Source organism: Neoarius graeffei, chromosome 2 (assembly GCF_027579695.1).
Source record: "Neoarius graeffei isolate fNeoGra1 chromosome 2, fNeoGra1.pri, whole genome shotgun sequence".
In the NCBI taxonomy this organism is placed as follows: Eukaryota; Metazoa; Chordata; class Actinopteri; order Siluriformes; family Ariidae; genus Neoarius; species Neoarius graeffei.
The window spans coordinates 85,087,832-85,114,715 of NC_083570.1; positions in this window are offsets into that span (position 1 = coordinate 85,087,832).

The following is a 26,884-nucleotide window of genomic DNA, read 5'->3' on the forward strand; positions in this document are numbered from 1 at the left end:
AACAAGCAGCAGAGGCCTCGGGCTGGCCGGCAGAACAATGCGCGGCGTGCCTCCTCCCCCTGCTAACGGGCAAGGCGCAGCTGGCTGCGCTACAGCTCCCCGCCAACAGCTGGCTGGTCTACGCGGACCTGCGCCAGGCCATCCTCCAGCGTGTGGGGCACACCCCCGAACAACAACGCTAGCGCTTTCGTGCTCTATGCCTAGAGGAGGTCGGCCGGACGTTCGCGTTTGGCCAGCAACTCTGGAACGCCTGCCGGTGGTTGCTGGGGGCTGACAACCGCGACGCTGAGGGAATCATAGATCTGGTGGCACTGGAGCAGTTCATCATCCGGCTTCCTGAAGGAACAGTGGAGTGGGTCCAGTGCCATCGCCCGGCGTCGCTGGATCAGGCCATCGAGTTGGTGGAGGATCATTTGGTGGCTGTTCCCGTGGCAGGACAGCAGATCTCCTCTTCTCCTCTCTCCCTCTCTCTTTCCCCCTCCCCTTCTGTGTCTCGTCCTCGCCCCGTTGCCCCACCACGGAGGCGGGGGCCGGCTCCACCCCAGCTGGCCCGCCGCACCCACGGTGCCCTCCCGTTTCCTGCTTCCGTGTCTGTCTCTCCCCCCCCTCAGGTGAGTGAGCCCCAGAGTGCCGGTGCAGAGAGAAAGCCCAGGCCGGTTTGCTGGCGCTGCGGGGAGCCGGGGGACCTCCAGCATCAGTGCTTGGTAATGGAGGTGGGCGAGGTGGTCCGGATCCCCGACGCACCAGGAACTGCCCTCGATCGGGCCGGAGCGTATCGCATACCGGTGAGTGTCCAAGGGGATACGTATCAGGCTTTGGTGGACTCTAGCTGTAATCAGACCTCAATCCACCAAAGCCTGGTGCAAGGCGAGGCATTGGGGGGAGCACAATTGGTGAAGGTGTTGTGTGTGCACGGGGATGTTCACAACTACCCTTTAGTGTCGGTCCACATTCTATTTCGATGGGAGAAATCTAGTGTAAAGGCGGCGGTTAATCCTTGGCTTACCCACTCGATAATTTTGGGGACTGATTGGCCGGGATTTCGGGAATTAATGACTCATTTAGTAAAGAGTGGGTCCTGCCATAGTTCAGCACGGGGAGGTCCTGGAGTGGCATTGGCGGGAGCAGCTGTCACAGAGCCGTCTACGTCATCTTCGCATCAGAGTGAGGAGCAGCAGGCTCCTCCTCCCTCTCTCGGGGAATCCCTTGTGGATTTCCTGTTAGAGCAGTCGCGAGACGAGACTCTGCGGCATGCGTTTGACCAAGTGAGAGTAATCGATGGTCAAACGCTCCAGCCAAATGCCACCCCGTCCTTCCCCTATTTCTCCATTATGAGAGATAGATTATACCGAGTGACGCAGGACACTCAGACTAAAGAGATGGTCTCACAACTTTTGATCCCAAAGAGCCGCCGGGAATTGGTATTCCAGGCGGCTCACTTTAATCCCATGGCTGGACACTTGGGGCAGGATAAGACACTAGCCCGAATAATGGCCCAGTTCTATTGGCCAGGGATTCGCAGCGATGACCGTAGGTGGTGTACGGCATGCCGCGAATGCCAGGTAGTAAATCCAGCGGCCATTCCAAAAGCGCCTTTGCGCCCTCTACCATTAATCGAGACCCCGTTCGAAAGAATTGGGATGGATCTCGTCGGGCCATTAGATCAGTCAACACAAGGGTATCGCTTTATTTTAGTCCTGGTGGACTATGCAACGCGATACCCGGAAGCAGTGCCTCTTCGCAATATCTCAGCACGCAGTATTGCGGAAGCACTCTTCCACGTCATCTCCCCAGTCGGAATCCCCAAAGAGATTCTGACTGATCAAGGCACTTCATTTATGTCACGCACACTGCGCGAACTGTATGGGTTATTGGGAATTAAGCTGATCCACACCAGCGTTTATCACCCACAAATGGACGGTTTAGTCGAACGGTTCAACCGCACCCTCAAGAATATAATTTAAAAATTCGTAAGCGAGGATGCACGCAATTGGGATAAATGGCTCGAACCCCTGTTATTCGCAGTGCAAGAGGTCCCACAAGCCTCCACGGGGTTTTCCCCATTCGAATTATTATATGGGTGTAAGCTGCGTGGCATCCTAGATGTACTGCGGGAAAATTGGGCGGAGGGACGTTCACTGAGCAAAAATGAAATTCAATACGTTATTGACCTGCGCACAAAACTCCACACACTCACACACCTAACCCAGGAGAATTTGTGGCAGGCTCAATGTAACGATTCCCTAAGTGTTAGTGGAGCACAGAGGATGGCAGGACAGAGATCGGGTTCACAATAAGGCTTTATTGCCACACTTTTCAGTGAACAATCTTTCACACAATTTCTCACACACACAACCAGTGTCTAGTGTCAGTACCTGCTGATGTACAGGACTGGGCGGTCCTCCCCCTCCACCTCCTGGGACAAAACCGCCCCCAGCCCTCTGTCTGACGCATCGGTCTGCAACATAAAGGGGAGAGAAAAGTCAGTGTAAAAGTGGCCCCCCACACAGTGCAGCCTTTACCTCAGAAAAAGCCCGCTGGCATTGCTCCGTCCACTGGACCGGATCTGGTGCCCCCTTTTTAGTGAGATCAGTCAGTGGGCTGGTGACGTCTGAATAATTAGGTATAAACCTGCGATAATAGCCAGCCAGCCCCAGGAACTGTCTCACCCCCTTTTTGGTCTTGGGCCTCGGGCAGGCCGCAATTGCTGCGGTCTTGTTAATTTGGGAATGCACCTGCCCGTTGCCCAAGTGGAAGCCCAGATACCATACTTCCACCCGCCCAATCGCACACTTCTTTGGGTTGACTGTGAGACCCGCTCGCCTCAGCGACCTAAGGACAGCCCTTAGGTGTTCGAGGTGCCTTGGCCAGTCATTGCTATAGACGATGATGTTGTCTAGGTAGGCAGCCGCATAGGTGGCGTGGGGGCAGAGGACCCTGTCCATCAGCCGCTGAAACGTAGCGGGCGCCCCAAACAGCCCAAATGGAAGTGTGACGAATTGGTGTAAACCAAACGGTGTGGAAAAGGCCGTTTTCTCTCAGGATAGTGGAGTCTGGGGATCTGCCAATATCCCTTCATCAAATCCAGTGTCGAATAAAAGCAAGCTGTGCCGAGTCGATCGAGCAACTCATCAATACGAGGCATTGGGTATGCGTCGAATTTAGACACCGCGTTGACTTTCCTATAGTCCACACAGAACCGGACCGACCCGTCGGCCTTGGGTACCAAGACCACTGGGCTGCTCCAGTCACTGTGGGACTCCTTGACGATGCCCATTTCGAGCATGGCCTCGAGTTCTTCCCGAACCACCTTTTTTTTGCGTTCGGGTAGCCTGTAAGGGCGGCTACGCACTACCACCCCCGGGGGCATCTCTATGCGGTGCTCTATGAGGTTAGTGTGACTGGGCAGGGGCGAGAACACATCCAAAAACTTGGTCTGCAACTGGGCGATCTCCGTGAGTTGGGTCGGGGAGAGGTGGTCTCCACAGGGGACCGGAGGGAGATGTGACGCCAATGCCCCTTTTTGGCCCTCCGGCCCCAGCTCTGCCTTCTCCGGAACCACCGACACGGGGACCTCCTCATTCCAGAGTTTAAGTAGATTGTGGTGGTAAATCTGTAGCGCCCCACCCCTGTCCGTTCGCCTTACCTCGTAGTCGACGTCCCCAACTCGCCGTGTGACCTCAAAGGGTCCTTGCCACTTGGCGACCAATTTGGAGCTCGATGTGGGCAACAGTACGAGTACCTTATCTCCCAGTGTGAACTCTCTAAGGCGCGTACCCTTGTTGTACAGGCGGGCTTGTCATTCCTGGGCCTCCCGCAAATTCTCCTGGGTTAGGTGGGTGAGCGTGTGGAGTTTTGCGCGCAGGTCCATAATGTATTGAATTTCGCTTTTACTTTGTGAAGGTCCCTCCTCCCAATTTCCCACAGCATGTCTAGAATGCCGCGCGGCTTACGCCCATATAATAATTCGAACGGGGAGAACCCCGTGAAGGCTTGGGGGACCTCACGCACTGAAAACAACAAGGGCTCGAGCCACTTATCTCAATTACGTGCGTCCTCACTTACGAATTTTTTAATGATATTCTTGAGGGTGTGATTGAACCGTTCCACTAAACCGTCCGTTTGTGGGTGATACACGCTAGTGCAGATCGGCTTAATTCCCAATAACCCATACAGTTCGCATAGTGTCCGTGACATAAACGAGGTGCCTTGATCAGTCAGAATCTCTTTTGGGATTCCAACTCAGGAGATGACGCAGAAGAGTGCCTCTGCAATACTGCGTGCTCAGATATTGCGCAGGGGCACTGCTTCCGGGTATCGCGTTGCATAGTCCACCAGAACTAATATAAAGCGGTACCCTCATGCTGACCAATCTAATGGCCCGACGAGATCCATCCCAATTCTTTCAAACGGGGTCTCGATTAATGTAGAGGGCGCAAAGGCGCTTTTGGAATGGCCACTGGGTTTACTAACTGGCATTCGCGGCACGCCGTACACCACCTACGAACATCACCGCGACTCCCCGGCCAATAGAATCGGGCCATTATTCGGGCTAGTGTCTTATCCTGCCCCAAGTGTCCAGCCATGGGATTAAAGTGAGCCGCCTGGAATACCAATTCCCGGCGGCTCTTTGGAATTAACAGCTGCGTGACTCGCTCCTTAGTTTGAGTGTCCTGCGTCACTCGGTATAACCTATCCTTCATAATCGCGAAGTAGGGGAAGGACGGGGTGGTGTTCAGCTGGAGCATTTGACCATCGATTACTCTCACTTGGTCAAATGCATGCCGCAGAGTCTCGTCTCGCGACTGCTCTAATGGGAAATCTGTAAGGGATTCCCCAACAGAGAGAGGAGGAGCCTGCTGCTCCTCACTCTGACGCGGAGATGACATAGACGGCTCTGTGACAGCTACTCCCGCCAAAGCGACACCGGGACCTCCCCCTGTTAAATGGCAGGACCCACTCTTTACTAAGTGTGTCATCAAATCCCGAAATCCCGGCCAATCTGTCCCCAAAATTAAAGAATGGGTAAGGCGAGGATTAACCGCCACCTTCACTATAAATTTTTCCCCTCTGAAAAAAATGTGGACCGACACCAAAGGGTAGCTGTGAACGTCCCCATGCACACACAACACCTTCACCCCCTGTGCTCCCCCCAATGCCTCGTCTTGAACCAGGCTTTGGTGGATTGAGGTCTGATTACAACCAGAATCCACCAACGCCTGATATGTAGCCCCTTGGATACTCACCGGTATGCAATACACTCCGGCCCGATTGAGGGCGGCTTCTGGCGCATTGGGGATCTGAACCACTGCGCCCACCTCCATGACCGTGCACTGTTGTTGGAGGTGGCCCGGCTCCCCGCAGCGCCAGCAAACCGGCCTGGGCTTCCTCTCCGCACCAGTGTTCTGGGGCTCACTCACCTGAGGGGGGGGAGAGACAGACACAGAAGGGAGAAACGGGAGGGCACCGCGGGTACAACGGGCCGGCACAGGTGGCGCCGGCCCCTGCCTCCGCGGTGGGGGAATGGGGTGAAGATGAGACACAGGAGGAGAGAGCGAGAGAGAGAGAGAAGAGGAGAGAAGAGGAGCCGCTGTCTGCTGTCCTGCTGCCGGAACAGCCGCCAAATGGTCCTCCACCAGCTCGACTGCCTGATCCAGTGACGCTGGATCATTTCAGACCCAGTAACACCCTGAAGCAGAAACTGGTCCACCCTAAGGACAGAATACCTAGACACAAACAGGACAACGTAGTGTATGCAATTCAGTGCAGTGATGATTGCACGGATTCGTATATTGGGGAAACGAAACAACCGCTATACAGGCGCTTGGCCCAACACAGGAGAGTCAGCTCCTCAGGCCAGGACTCAGCTGTCTACATTCATCTTAACAACAAAGGACACTCATTTCAGGATTGTAACGTACGCATTTTAGCCAGAGAGGATCGTTGGTATGAGTGAGGAGTTAAAGAAGCCATTTTTGTCAACCTGGAACGGCCATCACTGAACAGAGGTGGGGGTCTAAGACATCATTTGTCAAACATCGACAAGGCGGTCTTGGACACTCTTCCCAGACGGCTGGGTGTACGCCAGGACCCAGCTGTTTTCGGTGACTCACAGGAGGACAGAGAGAGTCAGATTGCCATTGATCACCCTAACGGGCAATCCTTTGATCACCCTAATGACTCGCCGTTCACACCCAGCCTCCAGTGACCCACACCAACATGATGCCTCAATGACACCTTAGATGAGCTGGTCATCAGAATTCTGATTCTGATCCAGGAGAAGATAAATATCTGATACTCCCTATTAGTCAGACAGAACTGAGGAAGCCTTTTGGACGAGAGGTGAAACGTTTTCAAGAATTTTCAAGCAAGTCCAGTTGCCCATTTCTACCACCCACAGTTTACTATGACCTGGATGATTGAGAATCTTCACAGACAGACGCTGAGAGCAGTAAAGAGGCCTTCTATGGAACACTTAGTAAAGCCATACAAAAGATGAAAAAAGACCATCCGTCATATAAAGTCATAGCTGCTGGCAACTTTAATGCTACAATTGGCCATGATTGTGACCATGGTAGCTGGAAAGGCATAGGTCCCTATCATGCTGGCAACTATAGCAGCTTTAACGGAATGAAACTAATAGAAACAGCAGAGAGTAATGACATCTTCATCCTTAACACTACCTTTGCAACAAAATCAAATGAACACCTATGGACATTCCATTCAAATCTCGGATACAAACGCCGCCTGGACTACATTTTATCAGAATGGTTTGTTAAGATCTCAACCAGTAACTGTAGGTCCTATCCCATGCAGAGTGAACCATTTGAATCTGACCATCGTCTAGTTATTATGGATGCAAGTTTTCCAACCAAAAAAGCGATAAGGAGTATCCTCCCCAGGCGCAAAAAATGGCCTGAAAACATCCGTCCAGACCTGGGACTCCTTCGGGATGATAAATCTGTGCAAGCCTTGTACAGTGCCAAACTGGACTCAATACTCTCAAATGACCCACAATCTCTGACTGTAGACCATGTTGAAGAACTATTGACCAACTCCATTCAGGAAGCCTCCAAAGAGACCATACCTCAGCTCAAAAGAGAGGAAGTTGTAGAGCCCTGGACAAATAGGGAGTATCAAGAACTTCTGGCACAACAACATAATGAGAAAGATCCATCAAGAAAGAAAACTCTAAGCAAAACTGTAAGAAAATGCCGCACCAAACTGAAGAATGAATTCTTCCTAAACAAAGCAAACCAGCTCAATATAGCCGGAGAACAACGCAATATAGAAGAAGAATTCCGCCTGATGAAGAACTATACATCACTCTCAAAGGAAACCAGGCCATTGATTAACCCAGAAAAACTTGAGGCCCATTTTTCTAACCATTTTGCTGAGCGCCCATATACACCACAACCGGAACTAGAGAATCCCCAGAATTTCCCAGATTTACTACCACCAGAAGACCTCCCTGTGATCAATGAATCCACGCCCAGTCGTAAGGAGGTTGAAAATACCATCAAAAGACTGAAAAACGGGAAATGTCAAGGCACCGATAAGATATACTCCGAACAGCTGAAGTACTCCACATCGGTAAGACTGATAGAATATATTCTCCTGCTGATGGGATTAATATGGTCTCATGCCCAGGTCCCTGTGACATGGCTCGCAGCATCGATAACCTGCCTGTACAAAAGAGGCTTGAAGTCACTTCCGGAAAACTACAGAGGTCTAAGCATCATAACAACAATTTCTAAAGTGCTATCAGGAATCATTGTCGAAAGGATTAGAAATACATATGAGCTGATTTTACTACCATCTCAATTTGGATTCCGTGCAAACAGATCCACATGTGATGCCATATTTATCCTACGCCACATTCTACAGTCATCAAGAAAGTCCAAAACACCATTATTTGTAGCCTTTATAGACTTAAAGGCCGCATATGACTGGATCCCTAGAGATGCATTGTTTCGATGCTTGGAAATACGACTCAAATGCCCACGCCTTATAAAAATCTTACGGGTGTTGTACACCGGCACAAAGGCCTGTATTAAAAGCTCGAAGGCTTTCTTTGATACGTTGGTTGGGTGTCATCAAGGTGCCTTGGAGTCCCCACCCATCTTTAATGTGTACATGGACTTTGTGGTTAGAGTGGCGCGAGATAAGATTCTGAAGGATAACCCCAAAGCAGGCTTTAATGTGAACTATGTCATCCCCAACGAAGTGTCTCCAAGGGAAAATCGTAAGAAGGCCCCGGCAACTGGTTACAATCAGGTTACTGAACTTCTATATGCGGATGATCAAGTGATATTTGCTAACTCACTGGAAGAGCTTCAAACAATGTTGTCCATCTATGATAGTATGTTTGGTCGATTTGGTCTACAAATGTCATATGAGAAGACCGAGACCATGGTATTCAATACAGAGGAAATGTTGATGGAAAAGGAAAACCTAGTCACTATTGGTTCAAAGAAGCTGAAAAATGTCAGAAGGTTCAAATATCTAGGATACATGATAAGCAATACTAGTAACACCTCTCAGTCACTGTACACAAGAATAGGGTCTGCCTTCCAGAAATGGGAAGAACTGAAACACGTCCTGACTGACAGACGCATTCAACTTGCAACCAGAATCAAATTCCTGACTGCTTGTGTAAGATCTCGATTACTATACAGTATCCAAGCTTGGGAACTATCTGAAGAGGAAATAAGAAAAGTTGAAGTTGTATGGCATGGATTCCTACGGAAAATGGTCAAACGAGGATATCAACGGAAGAATACTCCAGACAGAAATCTGCGCAAAACAGACGGCCAAGCACCATCTGAGCCAGCTGACTGGAGTTTTGAAATATTGAACCAACAACTCCGTGATATTACAGGAACACTACCCATCCGCAATTTTTGCGTCAAGCAACGTCTACAATACTTAGCTCATGTATGCAGGATGAACAACGACTCCCTGCAGAAGCAAGTGTTATTTGCACAACCAAACGGTCACTGTGGAGCAAAGTCGAGCGGGCCCTTGACATCGACAGGGCCCAAGTTAGACGTATGATGATGACGAAGAATGACTTCAAGCAATTCCTCAAACTACAATTCAAGGAAGAGCGCCCTAAGGCTGCCAAGCAGCAAAACGGGAAAACGCGATGATGATGATGATGATGATGATGAAGAGAGCTCTCTCCCCAACCAGACAGCTGATGTGTGTGTGTGTGTGTGTGTGTGTGTGTGTGTGTGTGTGTGTGTGTGTGTGTGTGTGTGTTTGTGTGTGTGTGTCTGGGAGAGTGAAAAAAATGCTGAAAAGTGTTAATAAAGAGTTTTTGGAAACTCAGTTCTGGCCTGCCGTACTTCTGTGCTCCACCCACCCGTGCAAAGTTCTACAGCGATCTTTGTCCCTTAAGACTGCTTTTCTCTTGGCACTCTGTTCAGCAAAGCGGGTCGGAGAGCTGTGTGCTCTCTCCATTAGCGACGACTGTCTAAGGTGGCAGGCAGGAGGCACTGGTGTGTCGCTTTGGCCAAATCCAGCTTTTCTGCCAAAGGTTCTTAATCAGCAGTCCATCAACCAGGTTCTGACGGTGTTCCAATTCCAGCCTTCCTCTGCCTCGCAGGCAGAGCAGGACAAGTTGCTCACTTTGTGCCCAGTCAGGGCCTTGAGGGCTTATCTGGCCCGTACACAGTCCTTGAGGAGAACGCACTCTCAACTTTTTGTCTGTTATGGGGCGGCGAAGCGTGGGCTGCCACTTTCCAAACAGAGGCTGTCTCATTGGCTGGTGGAGGTTATTTCCCACACTTACAGGGCTCAGGGGATACTGGTCCCTTCATGTACAAGGGTTCACTCTACCAGAAGTGTAGCTACGTCTTGGGCTGCCCTTAGGGGTGTGACAGCAGGTGATATCTGTGCAGCGGCTTCATGGGCTACGCCATGCACTTTTACCAGATTTTACAGGGTGGACGTAACTCGCCCAGCTCCAGTCAGGGCCGCCGCCCTCATATCCGTGACCGAGCGAGGTTCTAATGATTAATTTTGGGTTCCTCGCGACTCTTTTGGCATATGTCATCCCTTTTTTAGACCGTAGTGACAGTCAGAGCAAGGTCGAAACAGATCGTAAGTTACAAAGATAACTATGGATCTGTGAGACCGAGGGATGACCGTCACTATCCTTGTCGCTCGGACCATCCTGAGGCGCTCAAGGTAGGAGACTGAACCGGGAGCAATCTTTGCTATTTATAATGCGAGTCGTTCTGCTTCCGGAGGTCATGGACATGACTTTGTTGACATATGGTCTCGGTGATAGGCAGAACGAAGGTGATCATTCCTTTTTTAGACCGTAGTGACGGTCATCCCTCGGTCTCACAGATCCATAGTTACCTTCATAACTTATGTTATAAATGGATTTTTTTCCCTTGTAATAACCAGAACTTAGAGACTTAAACTCAGTCATATTTCACCTGGAGACATATCTGAGTAAGGAACAAGATTCATGATAAACTTTAATATAAAACACATTTTGCTTATTATTATCTGATGGTTTGTCCCATTCTGTCAAATAATCGCCATCAGGCAAATAATCATCTTACCATCAGTTCAGACTGAAAATGCCCAAACACACACCATACTGTTTATAGGTCATGCATTGTCTTCAAACCACAGTGTAGTATGAATATTTTGTACACACTGAGAGACTGCAGTACATTTTGGTGGCTCATGAATGCAACTTATTTTCCACTATGCTTTTCAGACTTGACCACAAAATTTTTAAATCCAGAAAATGCCTATGTCGTGAATCAGGTTTACCTTCAGACACAGGACTGTGTACTAATGGTGATGTACAATTCTGATATACTATTTAGTAAGGTAGTACATAAGCTGGGATGTAGTGACTATATGAAATACAGCCTAGACATTGGGCCCCTAAGATGTTTGGAAAAGATGTGGATTAAAAAAAAATTATGCAAATATATTTAATGTGTGGAAGATTGGATGAGTTTAAAGTGAGGACAAAATGAAATGATTCATCAAATATGGGTTATCTGTTTGTTCACTGCAGATTAATTTGGGAGAACTAGTCAATTCTATTATCTGTGTGCATACCAATATTGACTTAGTCTTTATTCATCATTGACCCTGTATCTATCCTGTAGTCATCACGAATCCAGATGTGCATGGAGATGCATGTTTGTCTACAGAGACATGCCCAAAATGGCAAACAGATAAATTTCAAGCCAGAAGATAAAACACAACCTTGTGTTTGTTCCATCAGTGATTCAATTACCCAGAGTTTGATTGGTTTGAACTTTCATTATCTTCATTTCATTTTTTTTTTTCATTGCTTTAAAGCAGTTCACTGAAATCACTACACTGGTCCAGAATTCACTAATGACTTTCTTTGTGTACATGTGCGTGTGTGTGTGTGTGTGTGTGTGTGAGAGAGAGAGAGAGAGAGAGAGAGAGAGAGAGAGAGAACGTTTTCATATCTTGGTCAGGACCAAATGTCCACGAAGGGTTAAGTATATCTGATAATTTTGAACTTGTGGGAACATTTTGGTTAGAAAACTGATTTTTAAATTTTTATTTCACAAAAACTGTCATGTTTTTATATCTTTGTGAAGACCAAATGTCCCCAAAAGTATATGAATGTCTGACAGTTTTGAATGCATGGGGACATTTGGCTGGTCACCACAAAGAAAAATGCCTTTTCCCACCCTTTTGTTGACTGAGGTTAAGGTGTAGGTACCATAGCCAAGTGTGTGTGTGTGTGTGTGTGTGTGTGTGTGTGTGTGTGTGTGAGAGAGAGATTTGGACAGGGATGAGAAAAACGTTTCTTACACTGTGTGGCCAAAATACAGTAAGACACAATTTATTGGAAAAGCCGTAGAAAGAAACACACACAAGCGTGTGTGTGTGTGTGTGTGTGTGTCAGAGAGGAGTTAAGTAGAGAGCATGTTTGAGTGAGTGTGAGCTTTCCTTGGACAAAGTGTGTGTGTGTGTGTGTGTGTGTGTGTGTGTGTGTGCGCGCGCATCTGTGAAAAGCACCATCTGCTCAGTGTGACAGTAATGAAGTGAGGGGAATTGTGGGACAAAAGCCCAGTCTCATTGAGTGCAGCAGTGGGTGGCTCTAGCATATTTCTCCTGCCCTGTTTGGGATATTTTCACTCTGTAATACTGGTGGCATCCACACTGCACAGGTACAACTCAAGACTTTCTTTATTTCTCCCTCTCATTTACACGACACTCACTTTATAAGAAAATCTGATCAACAAATATAATAACTGGGTATATATGTATTACAAAAAAGAATGCTCTCAAAAAATGAGACCTGTGATCTAAAGAATTGGGACTTTATGCTATCATCCCTCTGACTCGCAAGCCTGCGGCAGTAAACAAAAACACCATGTCTAGATGACAGAAGACATAATCTTGGTATAACTGAGAGACAAATAGCTGACTTGGTTGGACATAATGAGCCTAGTTTGCATATCTTATCACACCTGTGAGATATGTTGTTACTTATTTAAAAAAAAAGCAGAACAGTAATATTTGACTATTAAAGTTGTTTATAGATGGGACACAGTGGATCGATTAAGTCTTGCATTTGTTTGGAAAATACAGCATGTAAAGTAACTATGAAACAATGCTGAGTGTATATTGTATACAGTAGACATTTTGCACTAAAGGTGAAATCAGAATTCCTATTGAACTGTTCATTTTTTAGAAACTGATCTCGAGTGGTGTATTTTCGAAAAGAAAAATACGATAAGAGGATTATATTATATATATTACATAATTCTATGACTTCTGAACATCTAAAATTCCACCTGCATTTTAAACCTTCCTTCAGCTCCAGGCGTCACATAAATTTCTTTAATAATTCACTGACATTAATTCGAAGTTAAGTTCTAGTTTCTGGTTAGTGGCATTAGCATGAGCCAGGCCCAGATTCTATATACGCATGAAGGCTTATGCACGCACTGTCAATGCTTAACAATCTCATACATCTAGATGGTACTTTCAGCTGCTGTTGAGCCAAGGGCTTTGTGCGCCTGGGTTTGTCTTTCTCCTGCCTGTCATGCCTCTGTCTTCATGCAGACAGCTACTGCAGCCTGTTAGAAGCCCTGAAGGAGCCTAGTTTGCATATTTTCCTCCTCATACTTCTAGAGCCACAGTGCTGCTTATTAGGCCTCTTCTGTTCCAAAGGGCCCTTTCTTGCTGAGACTCGAGACGGCGTCCTTCTCTTATGAGCTCAAGGATAAGGCTACTATTATGCAAATGATGAGCCCTGCTACTAATAGGGTCTTTACACCAAAGGTTTTAATTCCCTTTTTTCCTCTCCAGTAAATGGGTAAAAGTTTTTGCTTTTTTTTCAATGTCCAAATAGGATACATCAACAATTTGCTCCCAAAGAAGGTTTTTTTTTGTTGTTGTTTTTTTTTTTTTTTTTTTTTTTTTTTTTCAGGATCGTTGCGCTCACCTACTGTATAGAGCCTGAATTTGAATTCTTTTTTGGTTTGGGACATTTATGAGGGCATTGCCTTGTTGTGATGAAGGCACAATGGCCTCATTCACTCAATGTTGTTTTCAACAAGTGAGAGAGAATAGGGTCCTAATATGATACAAGCAACGTCTTATGGGCTTAACCTGCTATAGATTTTGGCTAGGATAAATGCTCACTTGTTTTGTTTTAATGTAGTGTATAGATGGAGGCTCTGAGTTTTGGTAAGATTAGACTTTGTGTTTTCAGGATTAGAAAGAAGATAATTCACCCGAGTCAGTGATGCCCCAAGAAAAGGGACGGCCATTTCCATGCCTCTTTAATTATGGAAATAAAATAAACAATCTCATCCAAATTTTATACAGCCTGATATTTATCATTTGTTATCCAGTATATTGGCAGATTTATGGGCATTAATAGACTGGTTTGGAGTTTGTATATTATTTCATATTATAGTGTGAATAGTTGTGGTTATGGAAAACAATTAGGTAGAGTAATACATTGATTTAATTCAGAAAAACAACATCCATTATTAAAGTGTCAATCAAGTGGTGTCACACTTGAAAAATATATTTTGTTGGAGGATTATGAGTCTGAAATGTTTGAATATACAGTACATAAACACAACAAAGTAGGCTTTGTGATTTATATAACAGTTAATTCAGTTGAAATATTAAATTTTATTATATGTCAGACTAAAACACATTGAAAAATACAGTTATAGGAAAAATAATGTAACATAAGGTATGACATGAAACAGAGTTAACAATACCACACTAATGTTATTTATTTTCCTATAGCAGCATGTCCCAAAGTGTTTTATTCTACTTATACTGCAGCAATTTGTGAATGATTACAATTTTACATTTATTGAGATGCAAAAAAAAAAAAAGCAGCGTCACAAACTCATCTGTCTTGAAGACTCTTCCATACCGGACATGACCATTACAAAGTGCTGACACCCCAGACTTCTTTTATAACTATTCCTTATAATTTAACTAATTGATTTATGTTAACTAAACTGCATAGTTGTGTAACTGCGTTTCGGTCTAGACCAACCCAGGCTGTATACTGTCTAGCCAGGGATTAGCCATTTTGCATTCTCTAGTTTAGTTGTACTTTATATGGTTGGTTTGTTTCCTTGGCTGTTTGAGTATTGATACACTACCGTTCAAAAGTTTGGGGTCACCTAGACAATTTTGTGTTTTACATGAAAAGTCACACTTTTATTTACCACCATAAGTTGTAAAATGAATAGAAAATATAGTCAAGACTTTTTTCTGGCCATTTTGAGCATTTAATCGACCCCACAAATGTGATGCTCCAGAAACTCAATCTGCTCAAAGGAAGGTCAGTTTTATAGCTTCTCTAAAGAGCTCAACTGTTTTCAGCTGTGCTAACATGATTGTACAAGGGTTTTCTAATCATCCATTAGCCTTCTGAGGCAATGAGCAAACACGTTGTACCATTAGAACACTGGAGTGAGAGTTGCTGGAAATGGGCCTCTATACACCTATGGAGATATTGCACCAAAAACCAGATATTTGCAGCTAGAATAGTCATTTACCACATTAGCAATGTATAGAGTGGATTTCTGATTAGTTTAAAGTGATCTTCATTGAAAAGAACAGTGCTTTTCTTTCAAAAATAAGGAAATTTCAAAGTGATCCCAAACTTTTGAACGGTAGTGTACTTCAACAGAATATTACACTAGGTATTGCTGTCACTTGTCCAGTTGACACTAGAATTTTCTTGTCTAGAAGTTCAGCACTTCATGTACCTGACTTTTGCACTTGTTGTATGTCGCTCTGGGTAACAGCGTCTGCTAAATGCCATGTAATGTAATATAACTAAATGTCTCCTAACAGAATGCTTCACTGTATCAATGATGAAATGTGTTCATTACAAAATAAACACCTTTTAAAAACGTGTTTATAAATAGCCTAAGATTATGTGGGATGTCTGCCATACAAATCCCCTGAATTAATTGTTACAATAATAATAATAATAATAATAATAATAATAATAATAAAGTATTGGAATGAGCACATTATTATAATCCTTGTAGCCAGCACTAATGTCAGAACTGAGGTTATAGAAAATTAATCAACACATTCTGGCCAGATTTGAGCATTCAACATTCAACATTATTGTGGTGAGATATTTATCAAACAACACTAAATGCTCCAAGGTTGGCTTGGAGAGAAAACAGAAACTCATTAACAGCTATGTAGACCATTTTAAGGTGAGAAGTTTAACATCCTCTGCTTGTGCAGAAATGTAACTGCTGAGCAATAGTTTACTAAACTGTTCCAGCTTGATACTTTTTTATGTATCTTCTATCTGGAAAGGTGACTATAGTGTAACTTTAAAATTAATTGAAGGTACAACCATGGTCCTTAAGTGTATTTATTCACTTTCTCAATTGAAAGATGCATAATAAAGACACAATAGATGTCTCCTTGAGAAAAGCAGTAGTATGGTTTATCCATCCATCCATTATCCATAACCGCTTATCCTGTGCAGGGTCGCAGGCAAGCTGGAGCCTATCCCAGCTGACTACGGGCGAAAGGCGGGGTACACCCTGGACAAGTTGCCAGGTTATTGCTGGGCTGACACATAGAGACAAACAACCATTCACACTCACATTCACACCTACGGTCAATTTAGAGTCACCAATTAACCTAACCTGCATGTCTTTGGACTGTGGGGGAAACTGGAGCACCCGGAGGAAATCCATGCAGACACGGGGAGAACATGCAAACTCCACACAGAAAGACCCCCATCAGCCGCTGGGCTCAAACTCAGAACCTTCTTGCTGTAAGGGAACAGTGCTAACCACTACACCATTATACCACCCCTTGGTATAGTTTAGTACCTTTTTATTTCTTTATCTAGTTCAGTATTAGTTAGAATAATCGCAATTACAAAATTAACTAAATTACACATTTGTTACATCCCAACAATGTACACACACGCACACATGCATGCAAACATAATTATTGTGTGTTATGGTGTGCTCACTGCCATGACTGGTAGGGCACTGGGGATGTGGCAGACAGGTTTGCTCATGTCTTCTGAGGCAGGGCCGTTGTGAGCAGTGCAGAGTGGGGGATTCTCCTGTGTGTGTGTGTGCGTGTGTGTGTGTGTGTGTGTAGTGGAGCAGCTCCCTCCCCTACATTCCTCACTACAGTATGTAGCTTCAGGGAGACTCTTGCTCAAAAGTCAGCATCCCATTACACCAGTAATTAACATTTCACATGATCCCTGTGCCTCATATCACTATGAAGCAAGGAAGTGTCAAGCAAAATATACTTACATCATTACAGCCTGGAAGAGAGATTAAAAATCCTATTCTTTTGACATCATAGGTTCAGTGGGTTGGGATGATATTATATATGTGTGTAGGTGTAGAAGGCCTGGGGGTCTATGTGTGACTAATAAATAGGCCAGCTCGATGCACATAAAATCTTATGGGGTGCCAAGTGTCACCGGGCCCATTTTGTGGACGAAATGCATTTTGTCCATCACAGAATGCATTTTGTCATCACAAAATGCATTTCGTGGGACGGAATGCATTTCGTCCATCACGAAATGCATTTCGTCATCACAAAATGCATTTCGTCATCACAAAATGCATTTCGTCGGACGAAATGCATTTCATCCATCACGAAATGCATTTCGTCCCACGAAATGCATTTCGTCATCACGAAATGCATTTCGTCCCACAAAATGCATTTCGTCCATCACAGAATGCATTTCGTCCATCACAGAATGCATTTTGTCCATCACAGAATGCATTTCGTCATCACGAAATGCATTTCGTCCATCACGAAATGCATTTCGTCCCACAAAATGCATTTCGTCCATCACAGAATGCATTTCGTCATCACAAAATGCATTTCGTCCATCACGAAATGCATTTCGTCCCACAAAATGCATTTCGTCCATCACAGAATGCATTTCGTGATGGACGAAATGCATTTCATCCACGAAATGGGCCCAGTGACACTTGGCACCCCATAAAATCTAAACCCATAACTACAAATTCACACTATTTGTGGGTTCTAGACCATCTCACAACGCTCACCTCTTGTCTTGTGTTTGTCCTTCTGTTGGGGCATCTCACAACCTTGTCTTGTTTGGGCTCAGCAATCATCCTCTCCATTTTCTGCAGAGCACAATGCATTCTGACAGCTTTGTCAATCAGGAGATGGAGCTCCTGGCGAGCCCTACTATCTACATTACTGCTCCACTTTCTCCCCAAATCAGTGTGACAAGAGGCAGCAGAAAAGGCGACACTCCTTTTTCAATGTAGCTCTCTGTTTTCTCTCACTGTGTCCATCAGTCCTTCGTCATGTCCTCCTTTCTCTCTTTGTCAGGAAGCTCACTCATGTTTTTCGGTAGACTGTGAAGTAGTGTTATCCATTGATGCTGTGTGTTTGGGTTTGTTCCGCTCATCCATGCTCTCAATTCTGAATACAGACCCATGTAGACTCCTTTGTCTGCTGCACACACTACACACAAACACGGGCGTGAATAATTCAACAGGGCAGAAGTTTTTCTATCCATCAGGTGCACTTGATAAGATTGTTAATAGCTTTACTCATTTATGAATTTGTCCACATATCCAGAGCAAAGTATTTTTATATATCTACAAACATATAGGACATATAGTTGCAGTTAGAAGTTTACATACATGGAAATGAATGTCATCGTGGACATAAATGTCATGGCATTATTGAGTTTTCAGTGATTTTCTTTGAACTGTTCTTTTTCTGTTATAGAATGATTGATTGTACAAGATGATGAAAGATACATCTCATGGATACACTGGGACGCATCTTCAGTGATGTAAACTGGGGTCATCAGCTATTTTGGGTCTTTCAACATTAGACACCCACTCCCAGCCAACCCAGCTGGGGTTGCTCAAACCCCAGCTTGCATCCATGAAGCATTCACCCATGGAACCACCCTCTTGGTCCAAAGCCACTTGGTGGCTTTCTCTGTGGCTCCGGTTGCTGATTTGATGGCTCTTTTCTTTGCCTTTCCATTAATGCCCAGCATTGTAAATGCTTTGTAGAGTGAATGCCCTGCTTGGTGGATTCTGAAACAAATGATTACGTCTGGCTGCAGCTGTGATAGTGTTATCTAAGCTGGGAAATTTAACTGCTTGCCCAGGTCCACTTCCATGCACCAGTCACTGGCAGTGGTGAGGAGGCTGGCCTTTGATCCAGCTTGTAGGCAGGGTTTATCTTTGGCTCTTAAGAAGGTGATTTTCTTCAGCTGGGGGTGGCCCTTGGTGTTGTTGATGGCTGTGGCTTCACTGTCAGCAATTGTCTTTAGGACCTGGTCATGGCACCAGTGATGGTGCCCATCTCCAAGGGCTTTTGGGCAGCTGCTAATAAGGTCTTCCAAGGACCCTCTTCCAGAGCAATGTGGGCAAGAAGGTGAGTACTTTTCCCCTATACATAGAGGTTTGCTGGACTGGGTAGGGTGTCACAGAGGGCTTGGGCCAGGAACCTTACCCGATGGTAGTCTGCTTGCCAGATGTTAGACTATGTGATCTTTCTCTCTTGGTAAGCCAGGCCCCAAGCTCTTCACTAGTTTTCTTGATGAAAAGCAGTGTTTTTGAGGCTGCAGTCAAAAATCTTCCCAAGGCTCTTAACAGGCTGCTCTGTAATGGATGAGATGGAGGCTCCAGCTGTTGAGCACTGGAACTTGTCCACTACTTTCCCCTTCTACAGGATCAGAGACCTTGATTTTATTGGCTGAACATCATCCTTGCCCAGGTGATGAGCTTCTGTCGGCCCTGAAGGATCCACCTGCTGCATGGGACCGATGTTGTAATGACAGTCAGGTCATGCATGAAGGTCCTTATGGGGGGCTGTCAGACACCAGACTTGGTCAAATGGCCTCTACATTTGGACTCCATTGTCTTGAAAATCATGTTCGTGACAAGGGCAAAAAGGATGACTGAGATGGTGCAGCTTGTTATGATTCCTTTTTCAAGCCAATGCCAATCTGATGTGCCAGACCTCACAGAGACTCTTAATTTGAAGTTGTTGTAATAGTCCAAGATAAGGTTCTTAATATTATTGGGAACACAGTGTCGATGCAGGGCAAGCTCAATTAGTTTGTGTGGTATTGATCCGTAAGTGTTTGCCAGATCCAGCCACAGTACTGTTAAGTCCTCTATTTCTCATGCCTCTCTGATGAGCTGTGTGATTACACCAGTGTGTTCCAAACAGTCAGACATTCCATGGATCCCATGTTTCTGCACAGCAGTGTTGATGTAGTTGTTGTTCTTCAGAAGAAACTCAGTCAGTCATCATGACAAAACGCTGAAGAATATCTTGCTTTCCACACGTAGCAGTGAGATGGATCTTAACTGACTGGCTGTCAAGTTCTCTTCTTTGGGGATCCAGACCCCCTCTGCACACCTCCACTGGTTGGCTACCCTTCCCCTGGACCATTTCACCCTTAGGATCATCCAAAGGTGCCAGAGGAGTTGCAGGCAACGCTTGTAAACTGTATATGGAACTCCACTTGGACTTGAGGCAGAGGCTGATCTTGCTCCTTTGACCACCTCCTGAGCCTCCATACAGCTGGGCTCCCTCATGGCGAACTCCACTGTTGGTGGTTGTGGGCTTATGAGGGCCATATGTGGCTGAATTTCCTGGTCTCTCTCTGGGTTGCTTAGAGTGGTGTGCAGAAAGGTGTTCGTCTCCTCAGCTGAGCACCTGAGGCTGCCGCTGCACTTGTCCCCAGTAGGGTTTTTTTTTGTGAAGTCAAAAGGGTTAGAAATGAAAGCAATGCACTTCCTTGCTCTTTCTCTTCCCTGTCTCTGGTGCCATCCTACCCTACATAGGGTCATGAGCTTCTTTCTTAAGATATCATAGAGCTTGGCAAGTGGTTGCTTTTCCTCTTCACTTGCTACCTTGTGTTGTTGTTTAAGGGTTCGAAATTCTTTCCACAGCTGGTGTATTTTGTTGGCCTAATGGTTCATTATGTAGGTTGGCTGAGCATTGTTTCTCTCAATGTGGCCAAACCTCTCTGATGACTATGATGAATATCATACACAGCAAAATCCCCAGTGTTGAATTAACACCCAGAGTGTTTATATAGGTCCAATTGGACCCAAATTAACTCTGAAAGTGTTAATTCAACACTGAGGAATTTGCTGTGTAGCCTTGAGCTGGCAATCCACCTCTCCCTTGGCTGTCATCTCAGTCATCTTACATGCATCATCCTTGAACTGTGATCACAAAGACTTCATGTTGACTGAAGGCCACTTGATCCATTTCTATGAGACTACTCTACAGGGCTTGGAAGGCTTTGCTACTTGGAGGGGCTGGGCTTTGTGGGGTGATTCCTGGCTAGGCTCCTCCTGCGTCTCACCAGGACCAGATCCTGTGCACTGCAGCTCGTTCTCCCACTCCATGCATTTCATCCTGGCCTGGTGTATTTTGAGGCCTCATGGATTCTTGCATACTTTTCCACAGATGCATCTTGCACTTGTAGTCAATTTCCATTCCAAGTCGATAACCTTGCATCTGTCATAGTTCACTTCTCATCCCCCCCCCATGCTCCCCTGGGGGTATCTTTCAGAAGGCTTTTCCATGGCTTGTTTTGAGTTGCTCCCTCATTGGAGACACAGACTGGGGTGCTAGCTCTTCCTGTCCCAGTCGCCGTCATTCCAAGCTGCCAAGTATGTCCAGTTGTCATCAGTCTGTTCTTGGTTGTAATTCAGTCTATTCCTGGGAGTCATTGGCCCAGCCAGATGTGAAGATAAAAGATACATCTCATGGATGCATCTTCAATGATGTAAGCTGAGGTCATTGGGTGCTTACAATATACATCTTTAATTGAAAACAAAACAAAACAAAACAAAACAAAACAAAACAAAACAAAACAAGAATTTGGTGCAAAACCTTTTAATTTATTTTTGGTTTTCTGAAATCAACACAGTCAAAATTATACCTAGAGAGTCAAAAATATATATACAGCAGAGAGGAAGTTCACAAGTGTCCATCCATCCATTATCTGTAGTCGCTTATCCTATTCTACAGGGTCGCAGGCAAGCTGGAGCCTATCCCAGCTGACTATGGGCAAGAGGTGGGGTACACCCTGGACAAGTCACCAGGTCATCGCAGGGCTGACACATAGACACAGACAGCCATTCACACTCTCACCTACGATCAATTTGGAGCCACCAATTAGCCTAACCTGCATGCCTTTGGGGGAAACCGAAGCACCCGGAGGAAACCCACGCGGACAGCATGCAAACTCTACACAGAAAGGCCCTCGTCGGCCACTGGGCTTGAACCCAGAACCTTGTTGCTGTGAGGTGACAATGCTAACCACTACACCACCCCGCACAATTGTACATATGATGAAAAAAGTTCTTCTTCAGCACATCTAAAATTTGGTTAAGTGTCCATTGGCAAGTTTCATTTTGACCAGATGATTTTGGTAGCCATCAACAAGCTTCTGGCAGAATTTTGGTTGGATATTTGATCACCCTTCTTGGCAGAACTGGTTGAGTTAAATTAAATTTGTGTGTTTCCTGGCACAGTCCCAACATTTTTACATCCAAATATTTTTCAATAGGGCTGAGGTCAGAACTTGTTTTAAACTTAATGTTAATCTGCTTTATCTATTCCACAACCAGCATTTATGTGTGTTTGGGGTCACTGTCCTGTTGGAACACACAATTGTGTCCAAGTTTCTAATGGTTTGAGGTTATCCTGAAGAAGTCTTAGGTCATCCGCCCTCTTCATTATTCAATCCACTTTGTGCAATGCTATGGTTACACTGGCAGCAAAACAGCCCCAGAGCATGATGCTACCACCACCACGCTTAACAGTTAGTACAGTGTTCTTCTGTACCTCTGGTCATTGCTGCCAAACAACTCAATCTTTCTCTCGTCTGACCATAAAACTGTCCTCCAGAAGGCTTTTTATTTGTCCATGAGGTCAGCTGCAAACTTAAGTTAAGCTTGTAGGTGTTGATTTTGGAGCAGGGGCTTCTTTCTTGGATGCCAGCCTTTCAGTTCCTGTCAATGTAAAACTTATTTGACAGTACACAGTGTTTCAGCTGCTTCCAGTTCATGGCAGGCCTATGCCTAGCTGGTTCCTAGGTTGTTCCAATTTACTCTTAACTGACGGTGGCAGTTTTGGTCTTCTTCCAGCAAAGTGGCTACACCTCCCAATAACTTGTTCCTACATACAACTGTTTGGATGTAAGGAATCTGCAGTTGCTTAGAAATGGCTCCAGAAGACATTCCTGATTTGTGTAAATCCATGATCCTCTTTTTTCAGATCTGCACTGAGCTCCTTGGACTTTCCCAATATACTGTGTTTTGGTCAATCCAATGAGTGCTGTCAAACAAACCCTTTTGATGTTGGTACAGAAAAGCTACCAGCTGTAGTCAATCATGATCACTGACAGGAATTTAAGAGCCCTTGGTAAGTTAAAAGACATTTTGGAACTTGGAACTGCTGAATTAGTAATCTGTGGGCATATGTATTTTTTGACTTTGTATATGTAATTTTGAACCTGTCTTGATTTCAGAAAACTCAAAATAAAAGAACTTGTGCACAAAATTCTTGTTTTTTCTATCAATGATGCATGTTGTGCAATCATTCTCCCACAGAAAAAGAACAGTGCAAAGGAATAATTTTAAGGACAATATTGCTATGACATTCATGTCCATGTATGTAAACCTCTGACCAAAACGGTATCACAAATATTTGTGTCTTAAAGATGTAGTCTGTAATATTTAAAAGCATTTCTAAGCCTGTAGCAATCACATAAAATTGTAACTCAGAATATTGCTAGGCAACAGATCTTACTAATTCCTTAATTTCAGGCAACTATTTAGATTTTTCTGGTTAGAAATATTTCCCTTGTCTGGGAATTTATCCACATATACAAAGTAAATAGTTTTTTAATACTACAAACATACAGTACATATCACAATAAATAGGCTACATATTTCTGCCCTGAAAATGATCTCTGTATTCAGACAGAACAAATCTGCTTGGCTCTCCACTTTATCTATAAAAGACAACTCACAAGGCATACATACTTTCAACAAAGATGTTAGGGTCAGTTCTGGAGAAAGGGAAAGACTTTTCATTAATTTTACATCAATTGCACTCAACCTTACAGGCAGCAGAGGACTCCTTTAAGTTAACCTGCATTATGTGTAAAATCATATACTTTGCATATTCACTTTAATGACGACTTGTATTCAGCCCTGGATTCATTTGCTGTACTGTATTATTAATATCTGGATAATGTAGTAGACTCACCCACACACAAAAAACTTTGGTACTTCGGACGTTTTTAGCACTCTGTTTGGATTCTTCTCCAATGCAGAAGCAAATTAGAAGCAAATACAAGCAAAGGCGAACATTTTGGATTTTAAAATTGTCAGTTGTTTCTATGTGAGCAGGTCAGTGTACAACACAGCCATTTCCACTTATAGCACAAAATACACTGTAAGTGGTAATTTGCAGGAAATGTAAGAAAATTAAATAGAAAAGTCAAGAAATCGGGCGGCACAGTGGTGTAGTGGTTAGCGCTGTCGCCTCACAGCAAGAAGGTCTGGGTTTGAGCCCCGTGGCCAGCGAGGGCCTTTCTGTGCGGAGTTTGCATGTTCTCCCCGTGTCCGCATGGGTTTCCTCCGGGTGCTCCGGTTTCCCCCACAGTCCAAAGACATGCAGGTTAGGTTAACTGGTGACTCTAAATTGACCGTAGGTGTGAATGTGAGTGTGAATGGTTGTCTGTGTCTATGTGTCAGCCCTGTGATGATCTGGCGACTTGTCCAGGGTGTACCCTGCCTTTCGCCCGTAGTCAGCTGGGATAGGCTCCAGCTTGCCTGCGACCCTGTAGAACAGGATAAAGCGGCTACAGATAATGAGATGAGAAAGTGAAGAAATCTATTATGGAAGTGATCCTAATGTTAAATCATTGATTGATTTAACAATTGAACTTTGTTTTGACATGTATGTCCTTTTCTCAATAGAATCTTTAATTTGAATTTTTGCCTGAACCTGCCTTTAGATGATGAAGCCAGCCAAAAGTTAGAAAAGCAGAACACTAAATATCATACACTGCTGCCTCTGGATATCAAGTAAAAACAAATGAGATGTATTTAAATTATGTATTTTCTAATGCACTGTCAGTAGTAACACATATTGGAGGCTGAAGTGAGCCTGAGGGTGCAGGGTGACATGAGTACAGGGTGGTGGGAGTAAGATTAATGCCTGTGGGTACAGTAGTTATCCTTTAACCCTCACCACCCCACCCCCAAGTCCTTCTGTGTAACAGGCAGTAAACCATTTTTTTCTGCTCAAAAATCACCATATATTAATCTTCCATGTCGACAATTATGCTTTATTTTGAAGTACAGTGAATGTGTTTATTGTAGACTTGAATTATGACCTTTATAGTTTACTACTTTATACTTTATTTAGCTAATTAACCTCCAGAATCTTCTACTTCTACAGTTAAGGAGATTAGCTTTTCTTAAAAATAAAAATTAAAATAAAAAAAAGTGTAAATGTGACATTTATTTATGGTGAACAACATTATATTGATTTATTACTTACTGCATCATACACATTATAATACTTTTATTTATATTACTTGATAATGTTTTTACTCCTAAAAATCATCATAATCAAATTTAATACTACTTTATAGGTTACTTTTTATTCACTTATTCTACAGTATTTTACAGTTTAAATAGTATCCTACAGTATAGTTTAAACGATTTTAAAAGATGACATGAAGTAATATACCTTTATATTACTTTCCATTGTTTTATACTAGTTTATACTATTTTCAAACTTTCTTTATACTACTTTGTACTAATTTATACAACTTTATATTACAATCTGCGACTTTTGCTCATATCAACATTATCTTTTTTTGTGAAATTATTTATCATTGTAATTTATAAATTAATTATTTATTTTACTTTAAACTATATGTTTCACTGCTTTATTACCTCTATCAAATTTGTTGGAGGAGATTATGTTTTCACCATTTGTTTGTCTGTTCCTAACGTAACTCAAAAAGTAGTGAACAGATTTTGATGAAATTTGGTGTTCAGCTTTAGTATGATCTGAGGTTCAAGTAATTTGATTTTGGTGGTGATATGTGGCTTGGTGGAGTTATGCACTCTACTGAGTGCCCTTCTAGTTCTCTATGTTACTTTATATAAGAACTATACTTTTTATAAGTATACTTTATGATACTTCATACTTTATTTGACTTTTTTTTCTGCTAACAAGGTCACTGAAACTTCTGTCTACAGTCAGCTTTTTAAAAACACAATGACAAAGTTGAATCTAATCTCTCTCTCTCTCTCTCTCTCTCTCTCTCTCTCTCTCTCTCTCTCGTGTGTGTGTGTGTTTATGCAGTGGTATGCAAAAGTATGGGCACCCCTGGTCAAAATTGCTGTTACTGTGAACTAGGGCTGCGTACCGGTACTGTGTACCGGTACTGTACAATGAAAATCGATTCGGTACAGGTCCAAAATACCGGATCATGAAGTACCGGTACTGTACCGATATAAATTTACACCAAGTATATGCTTATTTTGTGACTGAAGATGCGTAAATCCTACCACAAAGACGAAAATTTAGCACTGGAAAAGACGTAAAATGCCGCACTGAAACTTGAAATCAGAGCCATCATTGATTTGAGATCCTCTCGCCACAGTCTCATGAGACATTGCGAGAGCTTGGCTGATCCAGCATTCTGATTGGTCAAAAAGACTCAAAAGCAGGTCAGCCATTTTTCCTTTGCTGGCATTGGCGGCCTTTGTTGCTTTGTGTAATTTTGCTGCATAAGTTAAAGGCCGCAGACTGTGCGGAGTGAATTTGTTTGTCATGCCACGTGGGAAGACCAGTAAGGTCTGGGATCACGTAACAAAGCTTTCAGGGGGCCAGAATGCAAGTTGTCTCGCTGTGAGACAACTTATGACTTTTTGTCCCAAGTTAACTAAGTGTGAGACTGAGAGGGTGACTGAGAAGTGAGGTAGGAAACCTAGTTATGTTCGGTTTTCTTTGAATAAAGATACTGACAAGTTGTCAACAGTTTATTAATGTTTGTCATTATATTATTGAAGAAGTTCAGAAGAGCACATGTTAATTTGTCAAATTGTTCAGGTACAGGTACAGGTCCAGACCTGTACCTAAACCTCTGTACCGGTACCTGTACCTGATATTATGTTTAGGTACGCAGCCCTACTGTAAACAGTTAAGCAAGTTGAAGATGAAATGATCTCCAAAAGGCATTAAGTTAAAGATGACTCATTCCCTTTATATTTTAAGCAAAAACAATTTTTTTATTTTCATCTTTTACATTTTCAAA